Source organism: Calidris pugnax, unplaced genomic scaffold (genome assembly GCF_001431845.1).
Source record: "Calidris pugnax isolate Ruff unplaced genomic scaffold, ASM143184v1 scaffold44, whole genome shotgun sequence".
Classification (NCBI taxonomy): domain Eukaryota; kingdom Metazoa; phylum Chordata; class Aves; order Charadriiformes; family Scolopacidae; genus Calidris; species Calidris pugnax.
The window spans coordinates 37,949,782-37,967,300 of NW_015094506.1; the positions used below are offsets into that span (position 1 = coordinate 37,949,782).

Genomic DNA, 17,519 nt, shown 5'->3' on the forward strand with positions numbered 1-17,519 from the left:
AAGATTATTTGGGAATAAAATAGTCTAGAAGACTATCCTGCATTTGAGATAGAGATTTAAAAGACCATACCTGTTTTTCTGAACAAAAAGAGTCAAAATGTAACAGAACTATCTGCTGGCTAGAAAGAAAGAAATGCTTCATCTGGCAGGATTTATAAAATTAGTGACCCACCTCCACAATTTTATGTCCTCTCTTGCTCTACATCTAGGTTTATAAACACTTTTAGCTGAGCGATAGGATCTCAGACTCAGAAAAAGGAGTCAGGGAATGCTGTACTGGTGGCTTAAGCATGAACTAGAGCACCTATGTGAGTCTTTACTCTCAGTTATGTTACTTAATTTCTATCTTTGCTGTTAGATACCACCTATATTACATTTGTGGTTACAGTGATACAAATGTCTTGGGGAAGAATGGCTGGAGAGCTGCCTGGCAGAAAAGGACCTGGGGTGTTTGAGTGTTGGCTGAACATGAGCCAGCAGTGTGCCCAGGTGGCCAAGAAGTCCAACAGCTTCCTGGCCTCCATCAGAAACACTGTTGTGAGTAGGACTTGGGAGGTGGGTGATAGTCACCCTGTATTTGGCACTGGTGAGGCCCCACCTCAAGTACTGTGGCCAGTTTTGGGCCACTTACCACAAAAAAGACATTGAGGTGCTGGAGTGGGTCCAGAGACGAGCAACAAAGCTGGTGAGGGGTCTGGAGAGTAAGTCTTATGAGGAAAGGCTGAGAGAGCTGGGGTTGTTCAGCCTATAGGCCCGGAGGCTGAGGGGAGACCTTATTGCTCTCTACAACTACCTGAAAGGAGGTTGTAGAGAGGCAGGGGTTGGTCTCTTCTCCCAAGTCACAGGCGATAGGACAAGAGGAAATGGCCTCAAAAATTTTTTTTCACTGAGTGGGTTATTAAGCATTGGAATTGGTTTCCCAGAGAAGTGGTCGAGGCACCATCCCTGGAGGTATTTAAAAGATGAGTAGACATAGTGCTTAGAGACATGGTTTAGTGATTTTTTTTATAAGAGTTAGGTTGATGGTTGGGCTAGATGATCTTAAAGGTCCCTTTCAACCTAGATGATTCTATGATTCTACATTTTCCCCGACTCTCCATAGCCATCAAGCCTATCAGGTTGCCCTGGCTTAGATTAATACCCTAAATAGCTCCTGGCAGGATCATCAACAAGAACTCTGAAGTCTGATTCAACACCCGAACCCTCCTAATCCAGACGATCTCCCCTACTCCATCCTGGGTAAGTGCTACTGGTAGGTGCTACAGCCTGGTTGGTCTTTTTTTAGCTGTCCTCTCCAGATGAGTGATCTGCCTCTGTTTCCAGTTTGATTTAGTGGGTATTTAGGCACTCTCAGGCCTTAGGGTGAGATTTCTTTGACCTGTTTGGCAGTCACTGCATACACATTGTTTGACTTCTTCAGGGAGACTTCTGAAAGAGTTAAAAATTCAAGGAAATGGAGGTTTAGAGATTTTGTAACATTAAGCTTAACTTCACTGCAGCATGGATGCTGTTTCATTGATTATGTTGTTGTATATACATTAGCTAATATGTCCTGCCTTCCTTAGGTTTCTTAATACCTCAGAATGTATTTAGTCCAGAGTCTTGATAACCGAAAATATCCTTAGATTTAGGATTTACAAATTACATTGAAATAAGAATATAAATTGTTTAGGGGGAGAGAGGGTTTTCTCTGATATTCTGTGGCTGTAGTTTATGACTTCTCTACCTCTAAAGCTGATTTTAATATTTTTCATTAAATCTAGTATATTCTTTCTTCCCAAGAGCCCTGCCTCTTCATTATAACCATTTCCATCAATGACAAGATCAGAGAGCATTTTTAATGTTAAATAGGATAGAAGCGTAGAAATTAGTACTTAAAGGGTGAAACCATTAGTATTTCTGAGTGCTTCTATGTATTCATCACTGCCTGATACAGATCAGTATTAATAATGGGAGCAGCCAGACATAATCCATCTGCTGGATATTCCTTTTCTCTCTATGCAGTGACTGTCTTGTCTTTTTTCTCAGACACTGCCTGCTCCGGTCTCCAGACAGGAAATCCAGACATGGCCATTCATCAATGCTGCTATAATCTGTCTGATTTTATTAGCTTTTGAATTTTATCACCAAAATGAAAAGGAAGGGGGGGAAGGAGGATCCAGCAGTATGATTCTCCCATACCTATGCATTCTCCTCAGTACAGCAGATTGGGACCAGCCAAAAATTAAGAAGGGAAAAAGTACCTGGTAAATTCACTCCCCCCTTGTCTTTTATTTTTAAGAGCTTTATCTATTTTATTTTATTTCTTTTTCTACAGATATGTGTGATGTGCTGCAGTCAGGGTTTCTGGTTGATTGGTCTTTTTCCTTCATTTAAGATTTCATGGGTGCATATTGAATATTCCATGCTATTGTGAGACCTGTCTAGGATTGCATCTTTTTTTAGACACCAAACTCAAAGAGCAGTTTGAAATTGAGTTGTTTGGAGCTGCTGTATGGAGTGGGACATTCTGGTGCCAGTTGTCCCAGTTGGATAAATCCCAGTCGGAATAACTGGTTGAGGTAAGATATGTTAGACTTTGTAAAGAACACCCCTCGCACAAATGGAGAGAAAACAGGAGTGGACTAAAGTCTTTGATCTTTTCTGGCAAAGTGGTACAAACCATTTCAACCCAAGGCACGACAACAGGAAATCAGTGAAAGGGTTTGCCTATGGTAGTTGTATTTACTCCCCGTACCTGATTGCTGGTGAGGCAGAGAGGGTAAAACTTAGGTTGTGAGGAGATGTCTACCTTGGAGCTGTGTGGAAATGATTAGATTTTCTCAAAGAGAACAAGTTCTTTGCAGACTCCTGTATTTTTTCTGCCATGGCAGTCTAGCTGGAAGATGAGTGTGGTTTCATGGAAGTGCAGCGTGTGCATGAAATGAAGGAATTTCCTACTCATTGTGCTTTGCAGCACTGTACAGAAGTGAAGGAGTAGTTGCCTGAGTTGTCCTTATACCCTGTACTGGGCAGGAGAATAAATTTAAGAACTTTATGCTCCTGCATTATTTTCCTACTGGATTTTTAACACTTGTGAGCCATCTGCCGGGTTGTCTCTCTGAGTGTACGCATCAGAGAAAATGGTCCAGAGGTCCTGTGACACTTCACAGAGTCACAGAATGGTAGGGTTTGGAAGGGATATTTGGAGACCATTAAGTCCACCCCCGCTGCCAAAGCAGGTTCACCTAGAGAGGTTGGACAGGAATATATTGAGTCAGGTTTTCAATATCTCCAGAGAAGAAGACCATATTTGCTTCAGGTAGCCTAGACAGGTTTCTTTCTTCTTTGTACATAGGTCAGTAATGTATTGATCATTTTTATTACTCAACTGATTCTTTAGGAGTTTGTACATACTGATTTTATAAGAAATTCACAATCATTTTAATAAGATCTATATGTATTACTACAAGAAGACAACTTGAACTGCTCCTTCAGGGTTCCTTGAGTTACATCTAACTACAATTAACTATAATTAAGGCAATTAACACTTCATTGTCTCAGGCTTTTTCATGCATACCACAGATTTTGGGGCAGAGATTTTGCCGCATTTTTGAGTGCTGGTGCAAATGGTTATACATTCAGAAGCTCTCCTACAAATGACAATCTGGGATTTGGCAGAGTAGAATGTATGTATCAGCTATTTGTGATCTAAAGATTTCATTTTACTATAGAAAAATTATAGGCAGTTCTAGCTGAAGATGGATTTAAGTATTAGTCCATTTTCAGATGTATGCAGCTTTTAAGGAATGGTTATCTTTCTGGAAGAATCTTGAGAATTTTCATAGCTCCACAGCTCTATTTAAAGTATTTTCAGTAAATATGTATGCAATTGGTGTGAGAGAGAAAAGGTGCTCTTAGTATTTTCAGTGTCACTGCACATTGAAACAAATATCATTGTCTTTATTTCTTTGCATACAGAGGCATATAGAAGCATCTAGATAAATACAAATAAATAATTAGGCACTTCAATACATGTAAGTAATGAAGCCCATTGGATCTTTTGATATTATGCTACCTGTATGTAAAATGTAATCAAAAAAGCAATATTTGCCCTATTTTTCACTCAGTTTTAAAGGTAGGCCAACCAATCATACATGCCCCCAAATTTTGCATTGCCATTTATTTGTATGGCATTTAATAGATATCACTTGGCTGAATGAACACTGGTTTGAAACCATAGAGCAAACTGGAAAGCAAGGGACAATCCTTTGGTAAATGTTTACTCTGTGGAGCTGTCCATCTGTATCGTTTGTCAAGATGCTCACTCAAAGTCTTGATCTTTAGAAGCAACATAAGAGTAATAAATTAACTTTCAAGAACATATTTATTCAGTTCTCCCTCTGCAGAGTATTTGAGCACCAGCCCAGTACACATCTGCTCTTTCGCATGGAGATTAGAAATGAGAACATTATGGAACAGAATCTGGAAAAAGCATCAAATCGATGTCTTTGAAAAGAGGCAAGATTAATTTTGGAACTTCCTCGATTCCTTGATGAAATTATAGCATTTAAAAGTGGAATGATGTTAATGGTATTTTTCCAGAATTATATATAGCATTCTGTAGTTTTATAGCACAGAGCATTGCTATGTGATTTGCCTTTTTTAAAAAAATCACTTATTGTTATAGTGTTAAGTGCCATTACTGTGGTTTTACTCATTTTGCACTTGGGTGTGGTACAGAGAACAGAGCAGTAAGTGTTCTGTCAGTAGAGATAAAAGCAGCTTTTGCAGTGCTTGATGTGTCTGGCTTCTTGGTATGTCTGTAATTCTGTATAAAAATGTACACTGAAGCATCTGTAAAGAGTCTAAAGTGTAGTGGCATAGCATAAATCTACAAGCAGTGGAAATGTACATTTATATAAGTCTTGAATGACATGGAGCCTATGAGATAGAATTCTCTCTATATTTCCAGCTCCTCATTTCTGGAAACCCAAGAGCTTCTCCACTGCAGTTTACCAGAACTGGAAATACAGAAAGTACAGTTATTTGGAATATAAATCCTGATGAAGAGAATAAGGATTTATTTCAAAAAAGTATAGAGTTCAAAACTAAGTTGTTTTAGGTCCATAGCAGAGCCACCAATGACCTGTGTGGTAGAACCTTTTTATACAATGGTTTTGTCCTCAAAATACCCATGCAGAAAGCGGGAAACTCATAGTTGATCTTTTTGCCCTAAAGTGTTCAAAACCTACTCTCCTTTCAGGAGTCAACTCTAAACATCATGCTTCAATCTGTTTGCAGATCTTGCAACCTCCAACTATCTTCTTGAAGCTAAGAAAAGAAGGTACGATTCATGGGAGAGGAAGAAGAGAAGAGGAAGAAAGTAAGTGTTTGTGCCAAAGAGCACCTGGCTTTTATTTTCATTGTCTGCAAAGACCTCTATGGTTGAAGGGCAGTAGGCCTTGCTCCAAGGCCTGCTCCTTATAACTGAAGGAGCATCACTGCTCCAGCAGCTCTATTGTGAAAGAAAACAGTGCTTTCCAAGAAACTGAACCTATCCAGGATGTAAGAATTGTACTCTGAAAATGCCTACTTGTTATTCTGAATTAAGTAATTGGATAAAAGAGTAATTGTGTTACTGAAAAAGCTTTTAGAATGATAAAAATACATTACAGGATTACTAAAGGCTATTTGAAACAGTTATTGCCTAAATTATGGTTTTAAGCTATAAGTAAAGAGAGATGAAAGGTCAAGGTTTTACAGTGCACACCTTAGAAAACAGTTTTTAAAAAATATTATTGTTGTTTTTATTGTCTTTGTTTTAAGCTGATTTAAAAAGCCATTGAGGTCTCTTTATGGAAGAAGGTATTTGAAGCAATAGTAACTTCTAATCAAAGCAGATGGACAACGTCATATATGAGAAAGTGTGTAAGACTGATTAATAACTTGAATTGCATAGATAGATGGTTTCTCAAGGTATTGTTTCGATTTAAGAAACTGCCTGATTGTAGTGGTTTGACCTTGGCTGGCTGCCAGATGTCCACCCACCTGCTCTTTGATTCCCTTTCTTCAAAAGGACAGAGATAGAAAATAGGATGGAAAAGCTCATGGGTTGAGACAAAGACAAGGAAATCACTTGCCAGTTATTCTCACAGCAAAACACACTTGACTTGGGGAAAAAGAATTTAATTAATTTCCATTTAAAATAGATTTATATGGTGACAAGCAAAGACAGAAATTAAAACGCCTTCCCTCCCCTCTCTGATTATTTACCAGGCTCAGCCTCATTCCTTTGTTCCTGACTTCTCAATCTCCATCCCTCCTTGAGTGGCACAGGGTGGGTGGGGAATGGGAGTTATGGTCAATCCAGAACAGCTTCTCTCTGTTGCTCCTTCCCTCTCACACTTTTCCCTGCTCTAGTGTGGGTCTTCTCCACAGGCTGCAGTCCTGCAGCAAATATCCACCTTCTCTGGTGTGGGGTCTTCCATGGGCTGCAGTGTGGATACCTGCTCCACTGTGGTTTCTTCTGCAAGTGCAGGGGAATCTCTCTGCCCCAGCACCTTGAGCACCTCCTTCTCTCCTCCAGCCTTGGTGCCACAGGGCTGTTTCTCACACTTTTTCACCTCACCTGTGACTACCATGCAGCATTTTACTCTTTTTAAAATACATTCACCCAGATTTGCCATCATCTTGGCTGAGGGGTTGAGCCCTGCTTTGGAGTGGGTCGATTGGAGCCATCTGGAACCAGCCATGTCTGCCATGGGGCAGCCCCCCCAACTCCTCACAAAGGCTGCCCATAGTCCCAGCATCCAAGGCAGTGGTAATCAAGAAAGAATAGCACAGATACATCACAGAAAGAAGAAGAAAGTGAGGACACAGCAATATAAGAATACATATTTATAGAATCATAGAGTCACAGTATCACTGGGGTTGCCAGGCAGATTTTTTCTTTTTTTTTTTTTTTGTGGGAAACTCCTTGATGACATAAAGTTGGTGGAGTGACGTTCTTCCACCAGGAATCTAACCTGCAGCAATTCAATAAAATCTCAGAGTTTAGAAATGAGTGAGAGTGAAAATTAATTCATTGATATGGCCATCTGGTAATTTCTATTGTATATATTTTGTGTTTTGTGGCAGATAATCAAACACCCACCAGTTTCTGTCCTGGAGAGATGAAGTCATGCACCCACCATCTAGAGCACCCCACTTCCACTGTGGAGGTAAGGTCCTCTACAGAGTGTTTGGCTCTCTGCCCATGCATGCTGTACATCTAGAATCAACAACTGGAAGAAACTTCTTTTCTGGTTAACGTGTAGTGTGGACATAAGGGTCTAGAACCAGTGGATAGCAGCAAATCAACCTCCAAGCCTACTACTCTCTTTGTGCCACTCCAAAAGGTAATGGACACACATTGGGTCCAACATTTCTTAGTGAAGTCCTGCTGCTAAACAAAGAGCGCACATGGAGTTCTCTTTCTGCTGAGGCAGTAGGAACAAAGAGAAAAAAAATATTTGTAGTCAGAAATCCCAATCCCAACATGCATCTTTATTTCTATCCTTTCCCAAACTCATTCTACAAAATTATGGTCTAGTATTTCTTGGGTTTTCTGGTTGCTTTTTGATGCCTACATGCATAATCAGAGTCCTCATCTCCTTTTTAGGTCTTCCTTCTGGAAATTTTTCAGCTTGAATGACTTATTTTTTGCTTAAGGCTGTGTTAACAGGGAGATGGCTTTCTTTGTTTCAAGCTAGCTTGCTTAACAAAGGAATATAATTGCTTTGACCTACATACATGCCAGTCAGAGTTTAGACATATAAGAAATTCTGACTGAAAAGAAATCAACAGAGAGTAACTCCGGATGATTTAAAATAAGAGGGGTAGAAATGAAGCATACAAATGGGCTGCTTCACCTCCTTGAAACATGATTATTTACTTGTCAAACTGCAAGAAAACATGATTCTTAGTTTAAGGACAGAGGAAAAAGATATAGCAAAGAATTTTGTCTATATTCCAGCTGCAGACTCCTCTAGTTAGCTCTTATTTACTGACTTCTTACTCATCAAAATGGTATCTATAGGGCCATTACACCAGACTTGAATAATTCCATCTACTCCCAAAATGCAACAAAATATGTTACAGGGAACATACATGCATTGTAGCTGCATTGTTTCAGGAGATAAGTTCAAATAGGCATCTGCTTCATCCCCTGCTATATCATTCACGGTTTTCCTTCACTAATTTTAGATCTTATGTTAATTATAAGCAGGAATTTGTCAATAAATTTATTTTATTTCCCTGGCAGAGCTACTCCAAACAATGTTTTACAGATTTTCCTTAACATAGAATCATAGAATGTTTTGGGTTTGAAGGGACCTTTAAAGATCACCTAGTACAACCCCTCCAAAGAGCTCAAAGCTCCACCCAACCTAGCCTTGAACGCTTCCGACAATCGAGTATCCACAGTTTCTCTGGGTAGTCTGTTCCAGTATCTCACCACCCTCATCGTAAAAAATGTCTTCCTTATGTCCAGTCTAAACATACCCCCACTCAGTTTAGAGCCATTGCCCCTTATCCTACCAGGACCTACCAGGTCCTCATAAAGGTCTTTCTCTGTTTTTTTCATAAACCCACTTTATATATTGAAAGACTGCAGTAAGGTCTCCCCAGAGCCTTCACTTCTCTTCCGGCTAAACAACCAGCCTTTCTTCATAGGAGAGGTGTTCCAGCCCTCTGACCATTTTCATGTCCCTCCTCTGGAGCTGCTCTAACAGGTCCATGATTTTCTTGTACCAGGGACCCCAGAGCTGGATGCACTACTCCAGATGGGGTCCCACAAGAGCAGAGTAGAGGGGTAGAATCACCTCCCTTGATCTGCTGACCATGCTTCTTTTGAAGTAGCCCAGGATGTGGTTGGCTTTCTGGGCTGCAGGCCCACATTACAAATTGTTAATTTATCAATATCCCCAAATCCTTCTTGGTAGGGCTGCTCTCAATCTGTTCATTCCTCAATCTGTACTGGTTTTGGGGATTGCCCCGATCCAGGTGCAGGACCTTGTATTTGGCCTTGTTGAACTTCCTGATGTTCAGATGGGTTCAGGTCCTCAAGCCTCTTAAGGGTCCTTTTGGATGGCATCCCTTCCCTCAAGTGCATTGACTGTACCACTCAGTTTGGTGTAATCTGTAAACTTGCTGAGGGTGAACTCAATCCCACTGTCTATGTCGTTGAGGAAGATATTAAATAGTATCAGTCCCAACACGGACCCTTGAAATACACTACTCGTTACTAGTTCCCACTTGGTCATTGAGCCACTGACTATAATTCTTTGGATGTGGCTACCCACCCCTGATGTTCAGATGGGTCCAGGTCCTCAAGCCTCTTAAGGGTCCTTTTGGATGGCATCCCTTCCCTCAAGTGCATTGACTGTACCACTCAGTTTGGTGTAATCTGTAAACTTGCTGAGGGTGAACTCAATCCCACTGTCTATGTCGTTGAGGAAGATATTAAATAGTATCAGTCCCAACACGGACCCTTGAAATACACTACTCGTTACTAGTTCCCACTTGGTCATTGAGCCACTGACTATAATTCTTTGGATGTGGCTACCCACCCAAGTCCTTATCTATCTAATGGTCCATCAAACCCATATCTCTCCAATTTAACACCAAAAACTTCGTGGGGGACTGTGTCAAAGGCCTTACAGTAGCCCAGGTAGATGACATCCATAGCTCTTCCCTTGTCCACTGATGCAGTCACTCCATTGTATAAGGCCACAAGATTAGTCAAGCACCCTACCTAGCTTATCCCACTTAGCTATTGGGTAATGTTGATTTATTATGATTTTTTTTCTCTGTATGGGTAAAACTAAATGTTAAAATACAGGATTTTCTGTGGGTTGTCATTTTCCATGTCTTAGACGTAGAAACAGTTACTACTTTTCCTGTGAAAATTCTATTGTGTGTGTATTAATCTGAGGTGAAAAAGTCACCTCTAGGCTTCAGGCAAGTCTTTGGAACAAACAGAGGTATAATTATATGACAGGCAAATACCCCTGCTCTGACTTTAATCTCATCAGCATACAGATTGTTTGGTGCTTTGCCTTGAATGTAGGCCAGCGGCCAGCAAGGGTATCTCTCTCGCTAAAGCCTGTGCTGGCAACTTTTCATTACTGTTATCTTGTGGTAGTAAACCTAAACTTGGAGAAGATAAGTCTTCCTATATTCAAATGCAGCCTCATCTGCAATGCAGATAAACCTTAGCTGCAGTATCCATAGCTCTTCCCTTGTCCACTGATGCAGTCACTCCATTGTATAAGGCCACAAGATTAGTCAAGCACCCTACCTAGCTTATCCCACTTAGCTATTGGGTAATGTTGATTTATTATGATTTTTTTTCTCTGTATGGGTAAAACTAAATGTTAAAATACAGGATTTTCTGTGGGTTGTCATTTTCCATGTCTTAGACGTAGAAACAGTTACTACTTTTCCTGTGAAAATTCTATTGTGTGTGTATTAATCTGAGGTGAAAAAGTCACCTCTAGGCTTCAGGCAAGTCTTTGGAACAAACAGAGGTATAATTATATGACAGGCAAATACCCCTGCTCTGACTTTAATCTCATCAGCATACAGATTGTTTGGTGCTTTGCCTTGAATGTAGGCCAGCGGCCAGCAAGGGTATCTCTCTCGCTAAAGCCTGTGCTGGCAACTTTTCATTACTGTTATCTTGTGGTAGTAAACCTAAACTTGGAGAAGATAAGTCTTCCTATATTCAAATGCAGCCTCATCTGCAATGCAGATAAACCTTAGCTGGGAGACATTAATTTCTCCTAATGTGCTCTCTGAGAGTCAGCTGCCTCATCTAAACTTGTTGTCTCAGCTCCCCCAGTAGTCAGTGGAGATGTAATTGGTACCTCCCCAGGGTGATTCACCCTACTGGGCTTAGGACATCCAACCTAGGAAGGAACTCAGTCTCCAGAGGGATCAGTCTCTCTCTCAAACCTTTTAAATCACATTGAGAGAGTTCCACCTTTGATATCAATGAACTGATCATACTAAAGCTGATTTTTTTGGGGTATCTTTGGGGAGTTCACTGGGCATTGAGGAAGCTTTCTGGCTGTTTATGAACAAGTATGCTTTATGCCTTTCATCAGTTTTCATTGCCATTTTTTAGTCAATTGAGGGTACCTTTGTGTACCTTTCATGTAGCACCAGTCTTTCTTTGCCTTGGGTCTTCTCAGAGAGAAGGAGATCTTGTTATTACAAACCCTTTTTACCCTTGGTTAACAGCCTAGAATATTGTTTAAAGTGAAGTGCATAGATTGAAATTTGTATTAACTATCATAAGTCTTTGTCATTTTTCTTCTCTCTAATTTTGAGACTTATTAAAATGTAGATGACAATATTGGAAATGAATCATGCCTAATGCATTTTTATTATTACTGTGAGCTCTAAAACACTGAATAAAATCATAATCCAAGTAATCGAAATACAGAAAAACAGAGTAAATTCTTATTATATGCACTCCTGAGTAGTCGAAGGATGGATTAACTAGCTCTTATTTGCTATAATGTTATTCACTTGCGTGAGTCCTTGTTTGTAATACTGAGATCATTGTAAATAAATTGATTGTTAATATGAACTTTCCATGGTCAATATCTTATTTTAAAACAGCTCTCTGGTGGCAAATGCAGAGAATGGACAACAGACGAGTAAAATTAAGGAGTCAGATTCATGCATTGTTCATGGAGGGGATGTATTATAAATGACCTTAACTCATGGTCAATTAGTTTTTTGTTTCAGTAATTATTATAGGAATAATCACCTTCATAAATTTGACAATGTCTATTTTTAGAGAATAAAGTATATGAATTCATTTTTCAGTACATGCCATACAGAAAAAAAATAATAAATAAACTGGGGTAATTTGGATCTATTGTGAATCCAACCAGTAAGTCAAAAATGCACTAATACAGATAGGTATTGTGTTTATTTCTGGAAAGCACTTAATAATGTTTATTCTACCTGGCTATGACAATATGGTACTAAGCCTTTTTAAATTGCTAAATGTGAGTTAGTAGGTTAGTCTTACAGGGATACTTAATGTAAACATGCTAAATATCTTATTGAGTAAACATTTGGTAATAAATCAGCTCATTTTCTATGGATGTCTCTTCACTGAATTCTGTAGTTTAGTAACTATGGTTATGTAAAAGTCAACAGTGGTTTAAGTCATGCTCTGCCTTCATGTCACTATTTATACAGTAGATGAGACTTTCTCAGCAAATAAAGACCCTGAGTGAGCTTTAGTTTAAGAAAGAAGCAAAACTGTTATTGACTTCAGTCAGGAGCAGGATTTTGGTTTTGCATTTTTCCAGAGGCTCCTGTCGATCCAGTACCTGAGCCTTTGGATGCTGAGAGTTTCAGATCACTCTGAGATTAATGTGACCAAACAGCATTGGGGATCTAGTAGAACCAGTCCCCAACTACCAAGGTATCCCAAGGTATCCCCAACAGGCATCACAAAACCTTGCTTTGTGCTGTGTGTATCTGAAATGAAATGCAGAATTCCCAGCAGATCATAGGAAGATGCTATGTTGGAGACAAAAGAAGAGGCAAACTGAAGACTGTTTTGGTTTTCACCCTGTTTATTCAGAACACGTTAATGGGGGATGGGAGGTTAAGTGGTCAGCTGCTAAGAGAAATAAGTGAGGAAAACAATCCAGGAAAGGAAAAGTAAGGAAAGTAGAAGTGGTTGGTTGAGTGAGAGAGAGGTGATTGCAAGAAAAGAGAGACAATGGAGTGAGGAAGTCAGTAACTCATATCATGTACTTCAAATAAAAAATGGAGAAGTAGTAACTGAAGTAAAAGTACTACGTCTGTTAGCACCTGTCGGAGAATACTGTTTCATGACCACTTTCACCAAAACTAAGTTGTAATTCATTTGGCAATGGAGACACAGAACTACTTTGGGTTTTGTTAGCAAGCCCATATACTGATGCAACCACTGAAAAAATTAATCTCAAAAGGAAATTACCTTGCCTTTTTCGATGTGTATCACATCAGGTTAGCATGTTCTTCCTGAGAATCTCCAGTGGTCTATACCGTTTCCTCAGCTGGATCTTCTAGCTCTGATGTGGCCAGGGTAAACGCTAGGGAATGCTCCTACTTTCCAGGAATGATACTGGTACTCTGAAGACATACAATCTATGTTGACAGGTTGGCAAATTCACAAAAAAAAAACAAAAAACAAAAAACCAAACAAAGCTGCGTTTTAGGTGATGGAAACTGAGCAAAATCTTATTACTCCTTAATCAGAAGAATTAAGTAACAATTTTGAGTAAAAATTAGTTTATGGTTCATGTGAATATCTATTTCTTCTTTATTGATGATTGCCTCTTCACTGTAGTCTTAAAAGGTCAGGGTTGAAAAAGGGCAAGATGGTAAGGTCATCATATCTTCCAGCAGATGAAATATGCATAGCTTGGCTGGCCTTTGCCCTGCAAATATAGAGAAGTTTAAAAAATGTCAACATTAAGTATAACAAATACTATTGATTCTTCTTGTTAGATGAACCATCTGCCTTTTTGATGCTAGGATGAATTATGACTACTGCTTGCCAGTAGCATTGGTGGTATTTGTTTTTTTTTTCTCCTGACTGCTCAAAATTTGTCCTCATTGAAAGTTTGCATTCCTGGAGCACTAGAGGTTTCTGTAGCCTTGTGACATGGACATACCATCTGTCTTTGCTGGTGGTAAAGGTTACTGCCCTCAGCTCCTTGTTTCGCTGTCAAAGATGATTGCCCTCTTAGATCTGCCCTGCACACGGCTCACGTGAACACTCTCTAACCTTTTCCAAGAAAAATGAACTAGGCTAGCTTAAATAGTTTAAAACAATTGTTATGCTGGGCTGTCTTCTTTTTTGATGTGTGATTGCAACCTTTTGATGAATGCTGTTTGCATGGTCTCATGTGCCTGTGGAAGGGGACAATCACAGGCATACTTTACTCTTCACCCAGAATTTAGCTGGCTTGTTTCCTATAAAAAGAGTACATTAATATAAGTTCTGGCAATGTACTTTATCTCTGCTATGGTGTTTGGAATCTTTCCCTTCGCAAAAGATGCACTGATGCACCTACAGCTTTGCACGACATACATTTCCATTTTATAATTACTGAGTCAATCAACTGTAACTCAGGTAAAGTATAAGCTTTCTTCCGAAGTGCATGGGCTTTATGCATTCAGAAGATCACAACATGATTTATAACACTGAATTACTGTAACTTGCTCAAAATCAGTTTGAGAGAGTAAACAGATTGTTTGCTACCTCTTATTAGCACTGTGGTCAGTAGTGTCATAACAAAATAGTCTGGGTGTGTATAATGATGCCACAGTGGTATAATGAATACAGCAAACATACATAGAAAATTTTATCAAATAAGGAATTTATGGAAATTTTTTCTAAAACAGTTTTCAGTCTGCCGTGAGGAATTAAATTGTTCTGACTTGCTGTGCTTAGAGAAATGCTCATACTTTCTCACTGCTCTCTACTGAAGTATTGAAGTGGAAAAATGAATTGAACTGTCACAGATTTTGGAGCACTTCTGTATTTGGGATATGCCAGGGTGTTTAAGCAATCTCTCTAAGTTGAGGACTAGGCTACTGCTGGACTTCTCTTACAACTATAATTTTCTATTTATCTCAAGTTTATAACTCTAATTTTAACCAAGCTGTGAGTCAATGCTACATTTGCTGTAGACTTGTTGGCTCAGGCATTCTTAATGTTTTATAGCCTATTCAAAAATGTTAACTGTTACAGAATTTTATAATTTATGAATGCAGTAATTTTAAGGAAGAAATATTTCATTGAAATAATTCAAATGATCTGAAATACTTCCTCTTCTGTCAAATTCCTTCCTCCTGTCTGAACATCAAATCCCTATGACACTAGACTAATGAAACTGAAACTTTTGCCTTTGTCTAGGTTTATGTGAAATCTTGGAGAAATGTAAAGGAAAAGAGCTTTACAGAAGAAACTTCACAATGCCTAAAAAGATAATAACTGTTGTTTACCCTAGCCTACAGGTTACATGCCTATATCAACATTTTTTCCAGCTAATGACCTTTGGCTTCATAATATCTTTTTATTCTTAGGAGAATTAGTTTACAAAATCTATTTTCATAAGTTGATTTCATTGGAGATACTATCATATTCCTGCAATGAAAAGTCATCATCACACCACCTTCCTATATCCTCTTATGCACCAGTGGTTATTATAAAGTTGTGGTTTTTTCCTAGTACTAGATCACTCTAGAAGAGGAGACTTGCATGATAAATTGTACTTAGATCATGGAATTGTCAGAGTTGGAAGGGACCTCTAGAGATCATCTAGTCCAACTCCTCTGCCAAAGCAGGATTGCCTACAGCACATTACTCAGGACTGCATCCAGGTGGGTCTTGAAAATCTCCAGAGAAGGGGACTCCACAACCTCCCTGGGCAGCCTGTTCCAGGGCTCTGTCACCCTCACTGTAAAGAAGACTTTCCTCATATTTGAATGGAACTTCCTATGTTCCAGCTTGATGATACAGGTATTATTAATCAATTAAAAACATGAGCATGGGTTTGTCTTTGATTGGTTATTTTTAACACATAAAACTCAAGAAATGTTTGAGTTGTCTCATAGATTGGGAGAAATGCATGAGAAATCACTGGGTTCTAAAAACAGTCCTGTAAAGTGATTGACACAATAGAATGTTGTCCAGAGGCAGCAATAGAGGTTGCCCAGAGAAGCTGTGGATGCCCCATCCCTGGAAGTGTTCAAGACCAGGTTGGATGGGGCTTTGAGCAACCTGGTCTGGTGGGAGGTGTCTCTGCCCATGGCAGGGAGGTTGAAACTCGATGACCTGTAAGGTCCCCTCCAACCCAAACCATTCTATGATTCTAATGGCAGAGTAGAAGTGAAGATATAGTTAGTTGTGCAGCGCTTCCAAGTCAGTCAGGAAATGGCTATAATTATTTTCATATATAGTCAACCCCCTCCAACTTCTAGGAAGAGATAAATTAAAAAAAATTACAGCAAAGAATAGAAAATTATTTTTGTAAGACAAAAAGAATAGAGTAGCCCTTCAAAATGCTCTAGTCCCAATTTTCTGTAAGTGTTGCTTGAAGTTATTATTATCATGAACGAAAGTACAAATGCTAGCTGAATTACCATGTTGTACATCAGTTGGAATCTTCAGTGTCTACTTAGGAGACACTTTTATTAGATTAACAAACCCCTTAGCAATATGTATGCAAACTTTTACAATATTTTCTTTTGTATTTTTTGTGATTTTTCTTACACTTCCTGATGAACTTTTGTAGGTAGATGTACCTGAAACTAGAGTAGTTTTAAAATATGCTTGATTTCTATGAAAAAAATCTACAAGATTTCATATTTGTCAATGTTTGTACAAGTATATAAAAAGTAGCTGAGGTGTCCTGACTCTCAGATTCTGGTCCAGTGGCAGTGTAGGATCTTCCTGGATGAAGGCCTTTGAAGGCCACGGCCATCCTGTGACAAAGGGTTCCAAAAATTATCCTGGTTCCATGTGGAAAAAGATATATCTTTTATTGCATGTCTCTTAGTCCAAGAAATAATAAGTTTTGCTTTTCCCTAAATGACAAGTATCATACAGCTAACATTCATAAATTCAATGTTAAGAGAGCTCTGGGCCAGAATTTAGATAGATATTTACACAAGCCTTTCTGAAATCTTTTTCTGAAGATAAAAGTATAGTTTGTATTTTTACACTCTGTCCAGGAGGATTGGGTTAGGTACTATGTATGCTGGCTCTCACATATTACCCGAACTATCTATGTGATTTTGAAAAGCTCCAATTGTTGGAACCAGAAAAGCTACCAACTGCTGTTCCATTTACACTTTTGCAGACTTTGATTTAGCCTCAAGTTTGAATGCTCTGACTGGTAAATTTACAATTTTTATATATATATATTTTTTTAACAGGTTCCGTCTCCATCTTCCTTCATGAGATCACTGCCCTGAGTGTAAGTATGTGGGGAGGTTTGTACAGCCACACAATAGAGAAACGCAGATTCTGGGACTCTTCCATTCTCACTGAGCTTCTATGGCAGGGACTCTACATATCCATATGTAGTCCTCATTTTGCTGCCACCTTTGAAGTCTCCATAGAGGCTGCAAGAACTGAGGCAGCCAATCTGCTTTAGGGAATGCTGCCCTTTGTAGTCCAGAGCTAGAGGCAGGGCATGTTGGAGGATATACATGAGCGCTCCAAGGCTTGACAATATGTGCAGTTTCCACTGCGATCCTAGGTTACTAGCAAATAGGTGAAGTGTGCCAGTTGTTGTGTCACAACTGACTGTTGTGCCAGTCCTCTTCCTTTCTTTGATCCCAACTAATATAGAGAACTCATCCAATCAGTATTCTGCTAATCACATGGCCATGACCAACAAAGTTTATGTCAGGTGCATAGACATCCTTCTTTCTGCTAGCCACTAAAAGCAGGAGAAGCAAGTAAGCAA

General features: G+C 39.2%; 1 long non-coding RNA gene across 1 annotated transcript; it reads left to right on the forward strand.

Moving 5' to 3' along the window:
- The first annotated feature begins 1,111 nt into the window (after nt 1-1,111).
- LOC106901178 lies at nt 1,112-17,011 on the forward strand. Its single transcript, XR_001414269.1, has 4 exons — nt 1,112-1,239; nt 5,284-5,365; nt 7,120-7,202; nt 16,984-17,011. It is a non-coding gene; the product is annotated as an uncharacterized LOC106901178 (long non-coding RNA).
- Nucleotides 17,012-17,519: the final 508 nt, after the last annotated feature.